This window comes from Marmota marmota, unplaced genomic scaffold (genome assembly GCF_001458135.2).
Source record: "Marmota marmota marmota unplaced genomic scaffold, marMar, whole genome shotgun sequence".
Lineage (NCBI taxonomy): Eukaryota > Metazoa > Chordata > Mammalia > Rodentia > Sciuridae > Marmota > Marmota marmota.
This window is the reverse complement of record NW_026000174.1, coordinates 63,097,926-63,117,458: the sequence shown is the minus strand read 5'-3', so window position 1 is coordinate 63,117,458 and position 19,533 is coordinate 63,097,926. Positions and strand designations below refer to the sequence as shown.

Here is a 19,533-nt window from a genome sequence, read left to right as displayed (position 1 = left end):
TATCCTGGAGATTAATGCTCTATCTAAGGTGCATGTGGTAGAGATCTTCTTCCATTCTGTAAGCTCTCTCCTCACGTTATTGATTGTTTTCTCTGAATTCTTATTTTTCCAAATGAATTTATTGATTCTTGATTTTACTTCTTGTGCTTTAGGAATCTTGTTAAGAATGTTGACAAGGTGAAAATTTGGACCTACTTTTTCTTCTCTTAGGTGAAGAGTCTCTGTTGTAGGCCCTAAGTACACTTTGAGTTGAGTTTTGTGCAGGGTGAGAGGGTTTAATTTCATTTTGTTACATATGGTTTTCCAATTTTCCCAGCATCTTTTGTTGAAGAAGCTATTTTTTTTTTTTTGTGGTGCGGGACTGCACCCAGGGCCTTGTGCATGTGAAGCAAGTACTCTACCAATTGAGCTATATCACCAGTGAAAAGGCTGTTTTTTCTCCAATGTATGGTTTTGGCACCTTTGTCTAGTATGAGATAAATGTATTTATGTGGGTTTATCTCTGTATCTTCTATTCTTTACCATTGGTCTATGTATCAGTTTTGGTGCCAATACTATGCCATTTTTGTTACTATGGCTCTATAGTATAATGTAAGGTCTGGTATTGTGATACCTCCTTCTTCATTGTTCTTGTTAAGGATTGCTTTGGCTATTCTGGGTCTCTTATTTTTCCAAATGAATTTCACAATTGCTTTTTCTAGTTCTATGAAGAATGTCATTGGGATTTTAATAGGAATTGCTTAAATCTGCATAACTCTTTTGGCAGTATGGCCATTTTGGCAATGTTAATTCTGCCTATCCAAGAGCATGGGAGATCTTTCCATCTTCTAAGTTCTTCTTCAATTTCTTTCTTTAGTGTTCTGTAGTTTTCATTATAGAGGTCTTTCACCTCTTTTATTAAGTTGATTCCCAAGTATTTTTTTTGAGGCTGTTGTTAATGGCATGGTTTTCCTAATTTCCCTTTCAGAGGTTCATTACTGATGTATTAAAATGTCACTTGATTTATGGGTGTTGATTTTATATGCTGCTACTTTGCTGAATTCATTTATTAAATCTAGAATTTTTCTGGTGGAAATTTTTTTTGATTCTCTAAATAAAGAATCACGTCATTGGAAAATAGTGATATTTTGTGTTATTCTTTTTCTATTTTTATTCCTTTAATTTTTTTCTTCTGTCTAATCACTGTGGCTAAAGTTTCAAGGACTATGTTGAATAGAAGTGGTGTAAGAGGCCATTCTTGTTTTGTTCCACTTATTAGTGGGAATGATTCTAATTTTTGTCCATTTAGAATGATGTTGGCCTGGGGCTTAGAATAGATAGCTTTTACAATGTTGAGGTATGTTCCTACTATCCCTAGTTTTTCTAGTGTTTTGAACATGAAAGGGTGCTGTATTTTATCAAATGCCTTTTACGCATCTATTGAGATAATCATGATTCTTATCTTTTTTTTTTTCTGGTTTCAAAATACTTCAGAGTGGCAATTTTTATTTGATCCTAAAAAACATTTCTATTATTAAGGACAATTATTTTAACAACTACATAAGATTTTCTTTTCTTTTAAAAATTTGTTCTAATTAGCAGAATGCAATTTTGATTCATTGTACACAAATGGTGCACAACTTTTCATTTTTCTGGTTGTTCACAATGTAGAGTTGCACCACATGTACAGTCAAACATGTATCTAGGATAAAGATGTTTATCTCATTTCTCCATCTATCCCATCCCATGACCCTTCCCCTTACCACCCTCCCCTTTGCCCAATCAAAGTTTCTCCATGCCCAATTGGGTCAGCATCCACTTATCAGAACATTCAGCTTTTGTTTTTTTTTGGATTGGCTTACTTCACTTAGCATGATATTATCCAACTCTATCCATTTACCTGCAAATGCCATAATTTTATTTTCTTTTTTTTTGCTGAGTAATAGTCTTTTACCCATTCATCTACTGAAGGGCATCTGGGTTGGTTCCATAATTTAGCTATTGTGAATTGTGCTGCTATAGCCATTGGTATGACTGTGTTCCCTGTAGTATGTTGTTTTTAAGTCCTTTGTGTATAGATCGAGGAGAAGGATAGCTGGGTCAAATGGTGGTTCCATTTCAAGTTTTCCAAGGAATCTCCATACTGCTTTCCAGATTGGTTTCACCAATTATCAGTCCCACCAGCAATGTATAAGTATACCTTTTATCCCACATCTTTGCCAACACTTATTGTTGTTTGTATTATTGATAATTCCCATTTTGACTGGTGTGATATAAAATCTTAAAGTAGTTTTGATTTGTATTTCTTTAATTACTAGAGATGTTGAACATTTTTTCATATATTTGTTGATTGTATATCTTCTTCTGAGAAGTGTCTGTTCAGCTTGATTCTTATCTTTGAGTCTACTGACATGATGAATTATGCTTATTGAATTCTGTATGTTGAAGCAACCTTGCATCCCTGGGATGAACCCCACTTGATTATGGTACACTATCTTTTTTGCATGCAATTTGCCAGAATTTTATTGAACATTTTTGCATCTATGTTTATCAGGGATATTGGTCTGAAGTTTTCTTGAAAATATTGTACATTCCTTTGGTTTGTATCTTTGTGCATTCCTCTATCCCTATAAATCTTAAATTTGGTCTTTTCATGTTATCCCATAATTCTTGGAGTTTCTGTTCAGAGTTTCTTACCATATTTATTGTGTGGTCAACTTTATTTTTGAAATTATATATTTTGTTTTCATTGTCTGAGGGTCTGTCTTCTAGTCTGTTGGTGATACTTTCTATTGAAGTTTAATTTGGTTTATTGTTTCCTTCATTTCAAGAATTTCTGTTTTTTTTTCAGAATCTCTGTCTCTTTCTTGAAGTAATTTTTTGCTCTCTGATTTGCTGTCTTATCTTTTTATTGGAGTGATAATTTATTGTTTGTAGTTGCTTATATTTGCTATCTTTATAATTTTTACTTCACAGATCATTTTAATCATGTACATTCTAAATTCCTCTGACATTTCTTCTACTGTGCTCTCAATAGATTCTATTATTGTAGCATCTTGAGTTATTTGGGGCACTTTCTTCCCCCACCTTTTTTGGTGTTTTCCATGTCTCTTCCCCTCTAACAATGCAGATTCAAGGTATTACAGTTTCTACCCTATAATCTTATAGTGTCCCTGCAGGTTTCCAATACTTCAACTTTAAGGGGGAGATGTATGTTAACAGCACCCAATGCAAACAATATGCAGCCTTAAACTTAATATGACTCCTATTTAGATGATTGCAGTTTTGTCACATTAAATAGAAATAACATGTTCAATTATTATCTGCAATATAAATAGTAGGTTTGCAAGAGGGTCTACAGTTTCTAATGGTGGACAAAGAGAGAGTGGGAGGGGTTGGAGGATGTTTATGAGGTAGGAGGTGAAAATGTGGAGTTGTTAGATCTTAGAAATAGTGAAGGAGGAATAAAAAAAATTGCTGTTAGCAGGAGAAAAGAGAGATCCTTGTGCAAGGATTTCTCCTGCTTCTGCAACAAGATGCTGGCTATTAGCACACTTAGCAGGGATACCTCTGGTGTATCCAAACCTGCAGGGACTTTGGTGGTGGCCTTTCAGGTCCTGGATGTTTTCCCTAGATGAAAGTGGTCATGTCCCTAGTGATGTTGGGCTTCTGGGCCTCAGCCGGTGTCACAAGATGGAAGATGTCCCAACTAAAGATGGCAGTGGCATCAGTGGAGGAATGTCCCAAGATGGAGCTGACCACTTTCAGAGATGGGGCTTAAAGGGTGGGCTGTGCGATGGCATTGGGCAGCCTGTTTGGGGATGTAGCTCTATGGTGTGCAGAGCTTTGGCAGACAGCTGGCTCCAGGCCCTGTTCATTGTCCTGAGGTGGTGGCTACTACATAGGGAAGGCTACGGTGATGGCTGCAGTGTCCCAAGATGGAGGTGGGCTGGGGGAGCCATGTGTTGGTATATGGGGGGACCACAGTGCGGTCATTTCTCCTTATGGTGAGTGGGGTGGTTTTCTGGTAAGGTGGTGGACAGGGTGGTCCTGATTGTCTCTTTTGATAGTTATCAGGCACTCATGTCTAAGAATCCATCTTTTACAGCCTCCAGCTTTATTTACTTTTGGTGAGGCTGACACAAGTGTACATCTAAAGTTACATTAAAACAGCGAATGACTTTCCTTTTTAATTCCCACGTATGGCTCTATTTTAGTTATAACTTCTTTTGTTATGTGTTTAGAACCAAGCTGGACAAATTGACCTTGTTCCTATCTATTGTTAAGAGTGAGCTGAGTTTCCTAAGGAGGTTACTCTTGGGAACTTGAGGGCAGCCTCTTAACTTCTCTAGTACCATCTGCCAGGGTAGGTCAGGGTCTTGTTGACCACACAGCATCCCTTGGAAGCATCAGGGATTCCCCTCTCCGGTGACTCTCCTCTTTGCAACATGTGCATTTGTTTGGCCTTCTGTTCTCCAGGATCTCATCGATCCCCCTGGTTGAAAGGTCAGGTGGCCTAGAGTTGCAAAACTCTCAGAAAAGTCTCCTCGTTCCCTGGGTTCAAGCTGATCTCAGAGGGCAAGAGCCAAATATTGGTTATTTTCACTCTTGGCCCTTTTATTTTCTTGACTTTAGTCTCCAAGTTTTTCTCCAAGTTTTGGTCCTGAATAACCAGCAAGCCAGTTTCACCAGTCTTAAAGAAAGACTGGGTTTTACATTTTATGGGTTTTACATTTAATGTCTATAATGTTACAGTTATTGATTCCTACAATTTAATTGTGATCAGTATTAGTGCTGGAAGTCAGCCTTATATCCTGTCTGTCCTACGGGTGATGGCCTGTTATCTCAAATTAACTTAGGTTTTTATATTAGAAACTGTACTTCAGTAAGGCATTAACAGACAATAGTTATAATATTTACAAGAAAAATATGAAATGAAATCAATAATAGTAAAAAAATATTGAGTTTGTATAATAGCTAAGAATCAAGAAACATAATTTTTTATAATCCCAAATTTTTACTTCGAACTTTAGTTTGAAGAACACCAGCTTGGTAAATTGATCTCCTAACCCTTATATTTTAAAGATGTGTATACTCAGAACATATGAATACATCTAGTATACAAAGAAGCCAGTAATAGCATCACAATGGATATTATATTATAGACCTTTTATGGAAACCAACACTCTGTTAATTGTCTGACCACCTAGAAAAATTTATGAGTTAGTAATTTTAATGACATTTTTACTCTCATCTGTTTACTTAATTTAAATTGAACCCTTTTTAAATTCACATGAAATAAAAGGTATTTGGATCTAGTTCTCATTTAAATTTTAATTTATGATTGCTTCTTTATTCATATGCCAATTTTGATACTATGTACATGGTATATGGACATGAGCACCTATGTAGACACAACAACACAATACACAGGTGTGCACACATACACAAAACAGACAGGAAACAAAGATCTTGTAGCTTTTTGCAGGTAGATCTCCACAGGTAAAAGACAATGCTACAGATGTTTATTAAAACCTCCATTAGATTTAAACTGTTAGAAGTGAAAATAGAGCCTATCAGACTTTTACATATGGCTTGAACATAGGGCAGGCCTATATAGTAGGAAATGCTAGGTGTGAAGTCTGACAGCCATGGTGAACACTGAAATTAAAGGTTCAGGTGGCCACTTGTCCTCAATGGATATCAGATTTATTGCCAACATCACCATGTCTATGTTCTCCTTAGAATTTTGTAAAAGGAGATTTTTCTAATGTATTTGAGAACGAACCGTTGGAAAATTGGCCTCTGAACAAAACAGAGTATAAAAACCTCTATAATTAAATAAAATAAGACTGATCAGAAAAATATATTAATTTAGGTGCGCAGGACCACACCTAAATTCACCACAAAACCATGAGCTCCAAAATGTTGAAATTTTAAAAAGAGGAGTTGTAAACATGACACAGCCATAATTACCCTAGTAAAGGAGCATGCAGAACATCTTCATCAGATCAGAGTGCACTTTTGGGTCAGATTCAAGTCAGTTCAGATATTTTAAGAATGTCAGAGCCCTGACATCCTCAGGCTAAGATTTTCAAGGTAAAGAAGACTTGTATATATGAGATCATTCCATTTCCCTTCCTTTTGTTGTAGTGTTTAGGGAGGAACCTGTTAAGAAAGCAGGTGGTAGAATGTGAAAGCAGATAAGATACCCATCATTTAGGTTCCCCAGCAGCTTGAAATTAAAATTGACACCTTTTGTTTTCCTTTGGCCTCAAACTGGTTTTGGGTAATCACCTCTGCAATTTACATTTCAGATGCAAGCCTTGGAGGGATAAAGATCTGGCAGAAGCTATGGAGTAAGGGAAGGTACTGTTCTGAGCTTGAGAGGCAAAAACCTCATATAGAGGGCATTTCACCCATGTTTCCTTTGGCAGAATCAGTCTCTTCTGGTGTGGTGTTATAGTTTATGTTTCCTCGGGAGATCATTTCCCCCCCATTTTGTAATCAGGCCAGGCGTGGATACAGAAAATTATGAGCCATAATCTCCCATTAATAGTTTTGAGGATAAGGACTCCCTCTGGACAACAAAATGAAACAAATTTATGAAAGAGAACACAAGTGTAAGGGTTCTGACTGTGGAAATTCACAGGGCAAACTCCCAGGGGTAACAGTCACCCTGTTTCCCATGCTTGGAATATTATGCAGTTTCTCCTAGAAACTAATAAGATAACTAATACATGTGCAATGTCTCGCTGCTGTAACAATGCCCTGCGTGAGGAGGCTCTGTGCTAGAGTCTTATCAGCCTTGACCTTGATCTCAGGCACATTTAGGTATTGGGAGTAAAGGAATTTGCTTGCTAGATAACTACAATGTTTCACCAAGCTCTGGTGCTCTTGGACCTGCCCACCTAACAGTAACTTCAGACAGTGGAATTTCTTGAGAGCTACACCAAGCTCCTAACATTGCATATTGTAACTGTAGAATGTAACTGCAGAATAAGCCACTTTAGTGATCAATAAACAATAATGTAGTTATGGCACTAATGACCTAATGCAACCTAGTGGTATAAATAAACGTGGCCACTTAGATGAGTAGCTATTTTTCTGCCTCTGCATCTTATCTCTATGTCTCCTTTTATTTCTTTACACACAAGTGCCAAGGAACTTTCTCTTTGGCTAGGGGATGTCTCCCCAGTATTGTAGCTTCTAGCTCTTGAAGCCTCTAGTGGCCAGCAGCTTCTGCCCCTTTCTATGGATGACCTCTGGATTTAACTGCTGCCACACCAGTATGGTCATAACATCTGTTTTGGGTGGCCATGAAAAAGATGCAAGCCCCCAGATCAGCCACCCTTACCATGTGACTTGCAATCCCTTGGAGAACATGGAACCCCTTTTTGTAATGAATCTTGAACTGTCTGTGTTAAACCCACCCTTCGTTAAAATTTGTGGGGAGCAAAATTGGGCCTCACTTAGAAGGGAGGATCATAGCTGAATCTAGTTTATATTTTTGGTGCCATTGGGGCTTTTAAAAACAAGGTCTGAGAAGTCCCTAGGCCTGCACATACGAACCTTGGACTATTTCCTTCTTTTTTGCAGAATAGGCTAAGCTGTAGGATGGTATTAAAATCTTTATTTCCCTCTATTGGAGAGTTTGTAATGAGACCATGATTGGCAGCAGAATAGCATTAGGGGTAAAGGATGGAATAAAGAGTTTAAGCTCACTGTGGCCAAAGGAATCTCCAGAGGGTGAAGAGGACATCTAGTGACTGCTGAATGCTTAATGCCCTTATCTCCAGGGCATCTAAGCTAAAGGTGGGATTGAAAGGCTGTGGGTACAGATCTCCCATTTTGCAGTCCACGAAGCTTGTGGGGCACACAGGAGCTCATAAATAACAATAGAGAATCCCTACAGTCTTGTAGAGCCTTAAGTGTGAACAGGGAGAACCCAGGCATTTCCTTATGAACCACTCCATGGGAAATGTCCCTCTCTCAAGTGCTAGAGTCTGATGGGCAAGGGGAGGGGAGTGCTCAGGAGGAGCAAGCACGGGAGAGAGCAGTAGCGCTCACACAGAGGTGTATGTGTTGCTGGGGCATTTGCTCAGCACTGTTTGATCCACCAGTCGTCATTAAGATTCCACCCTACTAGGGCTGTTGGAAGGGGAGGTTGGGGGAGAAAACCTTTGAGATTCACTGGGGAGTTGCCCTGTCCAGAATCTCACAGTTGATTCCACCCTTTGTACCTCTATAGGCATCTAAAGGCAAACTGGGGTTAGGGACGCTGTCTAATGACACCAGACAGCCTCTGAACCTGGATGCACAGTGAGAAATGGCTTCAGCAGAGCCCAACATGTGAGACCCACAGGACAGGTGATTAGGAGCCACCTAGGCTGTGAATCCTGTCTCTCCAGTCTTGTAGAATGGTGGCTTGCACCAACTGCATTTAATTGGCTGATGGGTGTCCATTATGTCCTCCAGAAAGAAAAAAAAAGGGGGGTGAAGCTGTGGGTGAGGAGGAGCTCACCTTAGTGGTGATCCTGGATGAACCCCCATCTGATACCGGTCTTGAAAATTGGGATTGGGACCTCATTCACCTGTTCTGGAAGAGTAATCATTCAAGAAATGCCGAGGCCATAAAACAAGTTTTATTTAAAGGAGGGGGGGGTGAGGGACAGTGCTGCAGAGAGGAGAGGTCCAGAGCTGGTGCCCGAGAAAGTGGGAGGGGGGTGTCCTGGCCCTTGATAGGTTTTAGGTTTCTTTTCTTCTCATGCCCCTCCTCCTCTTATCTTGCCTATGTGGTGACCAAAAGTCAGGAAAGGAGCCACCCAAGGGGTACTCGTTAACAACTCCTTGCTGGGAGGAGCCATTTCCTGGAGGTGAAGGTGACCTTGGTGCCAGGTTTCGAGGAGGCAGAAGTTCTCTGGAGGTATCAGCATTTTATTTCCTTTTGAATTAGCCCCCCTCTTCCTGACCCAAACATTCATTACCTACACTGACCATCTGTCCCTTGCCTAGTCTCCAAGGCTGGGTCAGCGAGGCAGCAATGCTCAGAGTTGTGGCTTTGAGGAGAGATGGGTCACGAGTCCTCTGATCTCATGAATACATTAGCCCATTGATGGGTTTATGACTGAATGAATGACTGGGAAGCGACAGGAACTACAGAAGATGGGCCCGAGTTGGAGGAAGTGGGTCACTGGGGGAGTGTCTAGAAGGTTACCTCTTCCCTGTGATCCTTCCTGTCTCCCTCTGCTTCCTGGCCACTGTGAGGTGAGCAGCTCTGCTCCTCCATATTTTCCCGCCATGATGTTTTGCCTCACTAAAGGCCCAAAGGTACTGGGACAAATGACCTTGAACTGACACCTTGGTTACTCTGGGTCTACATAAATCTTTCCTCCTTTCATTTAATTTTTTCAGTTATGTTATCGCAGCAACAAAAAGCTAACACAAGTGCCCTGTATCCTAGTGCCCAGCACACCAACCGCACACAGCAGACTCAACAATACTTGGTAATTGCTTAATTAGTGTAATCTGTTGGTTTAGGTGAATTTAATGGCCCATTTTTAAATCTCTCCCTTTCTCACAGACAGACTTTGGAAGGATCTCCCATGGAATCCTATTGCAGCCAAGGCCATAAATTCTCCCTGGGTGCAGGGCAATCGACTCATTGATAAGAAAAGAAACTGCAAAGAGGACTTTGGTCCTTGAAAGAGAAACCTAATATATGTTCCTTCATCTGGAATTTCTAGATCAGCTGTAAGAACCAACAGACTGAAGAAGGAACCCCAAAGACTCACCAGGACCACAAGGTAAGGTTCCCGGGAGTTCCTCTGAGAAGCCTGCACAGAGACTGGGTGACTTCAGGAGAGACCTGGGCCCTAGACAGGACCTGGGAAGTGCCTCTTGGGAGCTGCAGGGAGTCAGGATCCTCCTGTAGGTGAGCAAATCCAGCCTGATGGGACCTCTCAGCAACCTGGCCTTGGAAAAGGGGAGCCAGGGCACCTGGGGTATATTCCGAGAGTCAGAACAGGTCCCTGAGGCTAGTTCCTATCTTTGCAAGGACATTGCAGTGTCCCCTTAGAAGGCTGGAAACCCTGCATCTTCTGGGAGACCCCTCTGAGTCCAGCCCTGGGTGCCTTGTGATCAGGATTATTCAGGGCCTGGAGCTGGTGATGCAGGAAAGCCTTCTGACAGACCTCCTGCTTTGCTCCTGATGATTTCCTGGTAGGAGGCAGAACTGAATGGGTCTCGGGGGCCCCTTACAGGGCTCAGTCTTCTGTGCCCATTGTCAGGTCTTCAGTTGTCTTGTTTTTCACACATAGAAGAATGAAGCCTGCTCTGAAAAGGAAGAGAGAACTAATCCAATGTCTCAGGTCATGAAGCAGAGCCTGGCACGCAGCATAGTATTCGTTTTGAAAACAAAAGCTTTAATTCTCATAATTCAAACCTCAGCGTCAGCATTTCCTAGCTGTGTGTCTGTGCTCCAGTTACCTAACCTCTCTCAGCCTCCAGTACCTCAGCTGCAAAATGATCATAGTAATAATGTGTCACTGGAGGAACCGCCTTCCCCCTGCAGGCCTGTGAGGCATAAGCACCGGTGGTGGCTGTGGTTGTCATTATGACCCACTCCCCTAGGAAACCTGCCCTTCCTTCCCAAAGCCAGGAGTGCTCAGGTCTAAGAGGTTGCACGTGCTGCCTGCCACAGCCTCCCTTTGCACTGTGGAACCTTGTGTGTCTCCTGGTGGATCTAAGATCCCTTTAGAACAGTGACAGCACCTTGAAGTGAGCGTAGCAGCCAGGAAGGATGAGTCTGAGGCCCGAGTCCACTACTAGAGCTGAGCATGCACAGGCGGGCCCTTCCGGCTCACTGCCTCCTCTCCCTGCTTTGCAGAGATGTGGGTAAGAGCAAGCTGAGCAAGAAGTCCTGGGGAATGGCTCAGCTGCCAGGTGGCAGACAGGACAGGTGTTTTCTAGAGCAATAGCAGAGCTGCACGGGCCTTGGAAACCAGCTAGAAGGTAGAAGAGGGAAAGCTAGGAATTTCCTGAATTCCTGCAGAGCCCGTGTTATCGACATTTGGGATCCAAGGAAAGGGAAGTCACGAGGAGAAATGGGGCGTGTTTCTGTACAGTCATGGGTCTCAGTCTTCTGCAGCAGCAGGGTCACTTGGAGAGCCTGTTAAGCCACAGACTGCTGATCCCCACTCCTGGAGTTTCTGGGGAAGTGGTCTGAGAATTTGCATTTCTAGGAAGTCCTGAGGTGATACTGAAACTGGTCTTGAAAACCAGGATCGGGTTCCCATTCCCCTGTGTTTAATTTTAAACACCCAAGAAACACAGTGGCAAGAGCAACAGAAAGTAAAATTTTATTTAACCACAGGACATGGAGAGGAGAGAGAGAGAAGGGGCAGGGGCACTCCTTGGGAGAGGAGGGGACCCAGTAGAACTTGTGCCCCTGGGAGTGGGGGTGCCCCGCCCCTTTATAGGTTTCAGGTTTCCTTTTCTTCTCATGCTCCTCCCACCATCATGCCCAGGTGACCAGCAGGTGGAATGACCAAAGGTGAGAAAGGAGCACCCAGGGCGCACACACTAAGAACCCCTTGCATTGGGAGGAGCAATTCCCTGGAAGGTCTTTCCAAAAAAGGCCATTGAGTTAGTGCAGCCAGTCAGGTGGTGTCTTCATTTCCTTTCACATTTACCCTGATGTGAAGGGGTCCCCTTGGCTGTTCCTCGCTGGAACACTCGGCTGTGTTGGGCCTGGTCTTCACAGTTCACCCATTGCTTCTTACTTAAAGACTTGATCTTATTTTAATCAATTATTTTAACTTTATCCATTGATCTTTCATTAGCACACCCAAGGCCAGGCAGACCACAAGCAGCTGACACACAGCCTACACCTCAGGATGGCTCTGGTAAGTGCCTCTTGAATTTTAAGGGGAAATCCACACCGGGTCAACTGCCATTCGAGGGGCTCGGTCCAGATCGCTGGTGTCAGGAAGGCTGAGGACCAGCCTCAATGTTGGCAGCTGTGCACACATTCTAATCCTACAAATCTCAGTTTTCCATGGGACCCAGTGAGTCCTTGGCAGAGTGTTCATCGCCCTCCGGGTCCACAGGGCTGTGTTATGGGTCTGGACTGCTGGGGGCGGGGGTGGGATGGGAGCATGACAGTGGCCTGTGAAGGACCTGGGTCCTCAATGCCTGGCACAGGTTTGCTGCCTCCTAATCCACCTCATTATATAGGTGAATGCTCCTGCCAACTCCAGTGTGTCCCTAGTACAGGGAGGACATTAGCTGCAATTCATATTCAACCAGAAGGTCGCCTGGGGACAGTCTCCCTCCAATATTCCTCAGAAAAACTCCTCCACAGAGAACCAACCAACCAAGTCCCTGTCATTTCTCAGGAATGACAGCCTGGAGCTCCTCCCATTCCAGAAACAGCCCATGGCTCCCAGGGTCAAAGTCTAAACACCCACCAGGGGCCTGGCTCTGTCCCACTGAGCCCCACAGGCACCTCCTTTACACTCTCCCGCTCACCCTGACTTCAGTGACTCCCATTTCCAGAGAGAGCGGGGCACGGGGACTACTGGGACTTCCCGCTGGGAAGGGACCCACCAGGGCTGCCCCGCTGCCCAGGGGGAGAAATGCTGCAGCCAGCGCTAGTTGAGGAGAAGAAACGGGGGAGGCTGGGGACAGGCAAAGTCCCTGCATGGGTCAGGGCCACGAGGCACAGAGCAGGAAGTTTGGAATCAGAAAATGTGGCTTCTAACGCCACTTCTGCCCATGCCTGACCTTGGAAAGAGAGCACTCCCCAGCCCCACCTTTCACCAGGTCGTCCCCTCTGAGCACAGGGTGCACTGCAGGACAGCTTTGCCCAGGGACACCCAAGGATGGGGGCTCTGGGACTGTGTGTCGGGCATGGATCATTTCCCATCAAATAAGAAAGCTCAAAGGGCGTGAGCGACCCCATTCCCACGGAAGCCTTTCCGTATAGAAGAATTTTGTTTAAAAAACTATTTGTAAAACACCTGCATCATTGACGAGGGTCCTTCCTTCTGCTGTGAACCTTCTTGCTTGATTTAGCCCCCTTCGCCTGCCTTTCCCAGCGCCCTGAGGTTTCTTTCCCTCCCTCTCCTTTATACCCCTTTCTGTCAGCTCTGAGTTACAATGATCCACATCTGTGCCTGTCTCCCTCATAGACTGGCCTCCTGGGTGCTCTTCCTGCCCATCTGTACCCCACAGATGCCTTTATTGCTCCAGCTCTGCCTGCTGGACACTCCTGAGCTCCTGGCTGTTGGCAATGCCATTGGGTGTAATTGCCATCGGGGACACTGGACTGGCACCTGCCCTGGGCCACACAGTGCTTCTTTCCTACTTATTACCTCATATAAGGGGAACCCAAATGACAGTTGGGACCATTCCTTGGCTTCTCAGAGGAAAATGGATTCCAATCAAACTCTCTTCCCAGGGCTGTGGGGGACCCCGAGCTCCTGGGGCTCCCGGGAAGCACAGGCAGAGGGCTTCTATTTCCCTGGCTCCTCCTGATGCTGCTCAGTGACTTCAGATGGGGATCACTTCACTGGCTCTTTTCCAAAGGCAGAGTGGTGGCCCTAATCCCTTCCCCAACAAAATGCCACTGTCACCCACCTAGAGGGCTGTCTCAGGAGCCCACTTTCCCTGAAGGTTCAGAGTGAGGGGAGGTTGCCATCAGAGACAGAATCTGCCCAGTCCTGAACACCAGCCGCCCCTGCTCTGGGCCCTCAGTCCCCCCAGCAGCCTGTTTCTGCAGCTCCACCCGCCCCACGCTGCTGGGTGCCACCTCTGCTCCCTCCATCTCAATGTCCTCGCTGTCACTGGTCCAAACCCTCAGGGCCCCGTTCACTGCCCACACAGGACAGTCTAGCTGGTCACTGTCTTGCTCCCGGAGACCTCCCCCTGTCACCTGAAGCCACCATCCAGGTGTTGGCCCAGCAGCCACAATCCTCTCCTTGCAGTAGCCCCGGCCTTGAGGGGTCAGAGAGCAACTCTCCACCCTCTTGGCCTCACGAAGCCTCAGGAGACATTCTCCCCTGAGCCTGGGAGGGGAAAGGGATTTCACAGAAGCCAGAGATGGTCCATCATGAGATCCGACTCCAGCTGAGACGTGTGGGTCCCAGAGCTGCCCTCACGGCCTCTCCTCCCGTCTGCTTCCAGCTCTCTGATATAATCATTTTTGGAGCGGTGCTCGCTGTCTGTGTTATCACAGTCTGTGTGACCATAAATGTTTCCGCTGAGGTGAGTTGTGGGCCTCCTGAGTGGGTGGAGAGACCCCAGCTAGGTGAATGCTAGAAGGGTCTTCAGAGCCTTCACCCTGCCTGGGGGCTGGAGGGCTCTGGTACCTATGGGCTCAGCACCTGCCTGTCTCCTTTCATCCTTAGTGATGTGTCTTGTGTGTGCCTGTTTTTCAGATCAATGTGGATGTCAGAAGTGACTTTCGAGGATCCCGGCCCGACTCCAAGCCCCCTAGGTACAAAAAATGAGATCAAATATGCAGATCAGCAAAAAGAGGACCTGCCTCTTCTCTGCCCCCATAACCTGATTCCTTTCTTTCTTGACAAGCTGAGGGCAAGGTCTCCCCCAGCTCACACCCTGCACTGCACCCTTGAATTCAACCCAATGAGTCACACTTTTCTTCTGTTAAAGGGAGAGGGATTTCACATTAATTTTAGCACCAAGGTCTTCCTTAAGGAGTGTGTTCTTGTATGCTTATGGGGGGACATCTTTGTGCAGGCTTTGTGCACACATCTGTCTGTAATTCTCTGCCTTGGGCTTGTGGGTAAGGTGGAAAATATCTAGGCACCCATCTTCTTCTTTCAATCATTCATTAATAAATATGGATTAAGTATCTGGTGTGTTGCAAGGTCGATTCAAGGCAGGATGAGGGTAAACATCATGACCATGACATTGTCCTTGATCTCAAGGGACCTCTGGCCTCAAGAACACAAAATAGCGCCCACCATGCATATTAGTCAAGTTTTATTAGTGTAATAAGAGGCCCTAGACAGGCCACCTTTGGAGAAAGGAGAGATCAGCTAATAGTTGTGAAGTTTGAAGGGCCTGGCACCCACACGGGCTCTGCTGTAAGGAGGACATCATGGCAAATGGTGCTGGAAACCATGGGGGCCCTTGTGGAAGACAGTGGTCCCTTCTGGAACCAGTTGCAGATAGGACTGGGTGGACACAGTGTCCGTGGCTCCTTTTATAGCCCCTCTTCCTGCAAGCACCACCAAGAGAGGGGCACAAGAAGTACCTCTTGCCCCAAAGGACCTGAGGGACTTTTACCAGACCCCACCATCCACAGCTCCAACCACTCCCAATAGCTCCAAGCTCAAGGACCCAGCCTTTATCCACAATCCATGCAAGGGGGACCCTCCACCCCTCCCTAGCCACAGCAGCGTGTAAACTAGTTTCTCCAACAGGTGACAGCTGGGCAGATGGACCCCAGGGATGGGTGTGAGTGGACCTGGCCGTGATGGGCGAGGGGTGAGGAAAGCAGAGAGCAGGAGGAGCCTGGTGGAGGAGCCAGCGTCTGAGCGGGCAGCAAGGCCGGGGGCGTTTCCTTAGGGTAATGAGGAGCCGTGGGACAACATGCAGTTGTCATGGACAATGATCAGTCCTCCCTATGCTGTCACCACTGATGCCACAGAACCCAAGCCTGGGAAATGGCTCTGGAAGGAAAGCTTCCAGAGCCAGAAGGCTGCTACCTGGTTCCTCATAGAGGATGAGGCCTGATCCCAAGGGGCACAGTGACTTTTGCCTGACTTCTTTTTTTAAAGATATATATATATATATATATATATATATATATATATATATATATATATATATATATATATNTTAAACTATATATATATATATATATATATTAATTCTAGGTGGACACAGTGTCTTTATTTTACTTTATATGGTGCTGAGGATTGAACTCAGTGTCTCACGCATGCTAGGTGAGCGCTCTACCTCTGAGCCACAGCACACTGACTTCAATATTTACAAACATAATAACATACATATTGGTAACCTTGGTGACCATCTGATATCCGAAAAGTGAATTTTGATGAGTTTTAGGTATGATCCCTAATGTGCCAGTTTTTTCAGACTTTCCTGCCACAGATGCACTGCAAGATGTTTCGGTTTCTGATTGTTTAGGTCACTGAGTACAAAATGCCTTGACTCTTGTAAGTCGATTTAGCCTCTGAGTTCCTCTGAGAAGGGGCTTCTAGGTGTCCAGGTGTCTAGCAAGCTGTCCCTCTGCACCTGTGCCCTGTCTGCCCAGGGACCCTGGATGCCCATCACCTAGTTGGTAAACGTGGAGATCACAAGACCTCTGGTGGATTCCTGTTTTTCTTTCCACAGCCAACCTTTCATGTAGATTGGAGTGTGAAATGGAGACCTTGTAAGCATCCTGGCTATAGTTTTGTGCCTCTTTGAAAGAACCCCTGGGAGTATTCTTCAAGAAGGGATGTTAGTTCACAAAGAAGCAATAAGATTTTAGGAAATAAAAATCACCACTGCACGAAATGCCATGCAGAACCATGAAAGCACCATGGCAGATGAGAGGGGACACAGCGGGGCAGGCATCGTGTGATTCTGCGAACAGAGGCTCCCTTGAAATAGTCCCTTTGCCTGAAGGGGATTTTCAATGCCTGGAATTAGGAAATCCCAGACAATAAAAGTACATCTTGATAAAGGAAATATGGCACATTATTTCCTAATTCTAGACCAGCCCTACCTGGATTGTTCTGCAAACCAGGATACGAATACACTGAGCTCCTAAGAGGAACCACGTCTCAGGCCATTCTCTGAGGGCTGGGTGACCATGTGCCCTCACCTCTCTCTCCACATCCTTCCTCACTGCTGCCTGAAGGGCTCCATCAGATTCCACACCATCTTCTTCTACAGATCCCTAGCCCTCAGCCCTGACCACCTCTCAGCAGCTCATCCATCCTGTGAGACCTAACCCACCCCAAGAGACCAGCACTAATCCCTTCACAAAGGAAACCATGACCAGTCATCTGCTAGCCCACCTCTTAGAGGCCCCTGACCTTTCAATACAGTTATCTGGAGAGCACGTTTCTAGCATGTGACATTTCAAACTCTATCCAAAGCTGTCCAATAAACACCTGGTAGGTGGACACAATATTCTGGAAAACAAAAGGAAGCAATTAACATTTTTTGAGTAGATCCCTGTCCTGTTATTTCTACTCAATGCCGTTCCATCGGAATGATGTCACTTTGCATTCAGACAGTGCAGAGAAGTTTTATTTATTCTCTAGCAACAAGGAATCTGAAGAACCTGGGGCTCAGGAGGTTTAGCAATTGCCCTAATTGACACCGACAGTCCTTGGTGCCAAACTGGATTGGAATCCATGTCCCTCTTCTCTAGAGCCCATGCTGGTTTGCCACTGTATCCTGTCATGGCTGCAGTGCTGGGCACAGGACACAAAGAAAGCACACAGTAGTGGCCACGATGATGACGATGACGAGGTTGTTCTTTGTGTGCAGAATCATGATGTTGCAAGCTACTCACTCACAGAGGGAATGAATGGCCTTGACCCACCTGCTGGTCTCTTGCCCTTGATGTTGACCTTGATGTTGCTCTTGATGACCAGAAGCTCCCTGGTGAGGCACATTAAGGTGGGATCTGGACATGCAGGACTATGGTTAGGGGAGGGGTCTTTTCGTGGCAAGTAGGGGTGACAAGCAAGAACTAAAAATAAAAAAATAAAATAAATCCAAGGACAGACATCAGGAGCCCTGCAGCCTCCAAGGCCTAATGGGGTGGAGTAATTGATTTCAGCAAAATTTTATTCTACAAAACACAATCTCAGGAAATTAAGCAAATGGCCGGTAAACAGCCAGGTAATAAACAGCATTTCCTTCTCAACCACGCGTCCCTCACAAAGTCGGCAAAAAGCCAGCAGAGCACAGGAATGGGAGTGGGGCGAGACCAAGACAGGGCCCCAAAAGTCATCCTTGGAAAAACTCTAAATCTTTTGAACTTGAGAAAAGGAGCCTTCCCCACCCCAGGGAGTGGCCAGGATGTGCCAGATGAAGGGGACCTGACTATTATCCCCAGTAATGTGGGAGCTCTGGAGATCCTGAGGCCGCTTTGCAGGCACAGGGGGACCTGGGATAGGCAGATGGTGAGGGGGGAGGGGGTCTGGACGTGGATTAAGGGCAGGGTCCTGGGGAAGAAAGGGCTAGTTGCAGTTCTCTCTGGCAATGGGCTAGGATCAGAGGTGTCCAGTCCTCATGACAGGTGGCTTTCTCTGCTTTGTTGCACTGAACCTCGGTGACCCCCGTGAACCCTATTTCTGAACACTTCTGCCCCAGAGGACTGGCTTGCTGAGTTCAGCTCTAGGAAACTTTTCGGGGGGCGTTCTCTGTGCTCCTCAGTTGCCCCAATAAGGCACCACTGACTCCGGGGCCTGGTTCATTCATTGTTTTCTCAGTTCTGCAGGGTAGAAGTCGGAGATCTGAGGCCTGCAGGGCTGGATCCCTCTGAAGGCATGAGGGGAAATCCGCTGCACACCTCTCTCCTGGTTCCTGCTGATTCGTGGTCACATCTGGTGCTCCCTGGCTCACAGGTGAGCCACCCAGCTCTGCTCTCACGCTCACATCATGCTCACTCCCCAGGTTCCAGTCTTCCCCTGCATTGCAAGGAGTTCATTCATTAAAGGAAGAAAAAGTCAACAACAACCAACAAGACCTGATATTACAGCTCAAAGCCCTAGAAAAAGAAGAACAAACCAATACCCAAAGAGTAGAAGACAGGAAATAATTAAAATCAGGGCAGAAATCAATGAAATTGAATCTAAAGAAACAATTCAAAAAACTGACAAAATAAAAAGCTGGTTCTTTGAAAAAATAAATGAAATTGTCAAACCCTTGGCCACTTTTATGAAAAGGAGGGAGAAAACTCAAACTAGTAAAATTTGCAATGAAAAAGGAAATATCATGACAGACACTGTTGAAGTGCAGAAGACAACTAGGAACTATCTTGAAACTTTATACTCCAATAAAATTGAAAACCTTGAAGACACCAACAAATTTCTAGAGGCATATGATCAACCCAAAGTGAGTCAAGAGGGCATACACCATTTAAACAAATCAATTTCTAGCAAGGAAATAAAGACACCACCAAAAGCCTACCAACCAAGAAAAGCCTGGGACCAGATGGATTTACAGCTGAGTTCTATAAGATCTACAAAGAGAACTAATATTAATACTCCTCAAATTATTTCATAAAATAGAAAAGGAAGGTACCTTTCCAAACTCATTCTATGAAGCTAGTATCCTCCTGATATCAAAACCAGGCAGAGACAGACACACAAAGGAAATAAAATTTCAGACCAATATCCCTGATGAACATTAATGCAAAAATTCTCAATTAATTTCTGAGAAATTGCAGACAAAAACGTATGTAAAAATAGAGCACCATGATCAAGTGGGGTCCATTTAGCGATATAAGATTGGTTCAAGTCAATAAATACAATTCATCACATCAGTAGACTTAAAAAT

General features: G+C 44.9%; 1 long non-coding RNA gene across 1 annotated transcript; it reads left to right on the top strand.

Annotated features, from left to right (window-relative positions):
* Nucleotides 1-11,536: 11,536 nt before the first annotated feature.
* On the top strand, nt 11,537-14,221 carry LOC107135878. Its single transcript, XR_001502622.2, has 3 exons — nt 11,537-11,643; nt 11,823-11,885; nt 14,167-14,221. It is a non-coding gene; the product is annotated as an uncharacterized LOC107135878 (long non-coding RNA).
* The last annotated feature ends 5,312 nt before the right edge of the window (nt 14,222-19,533 follow it).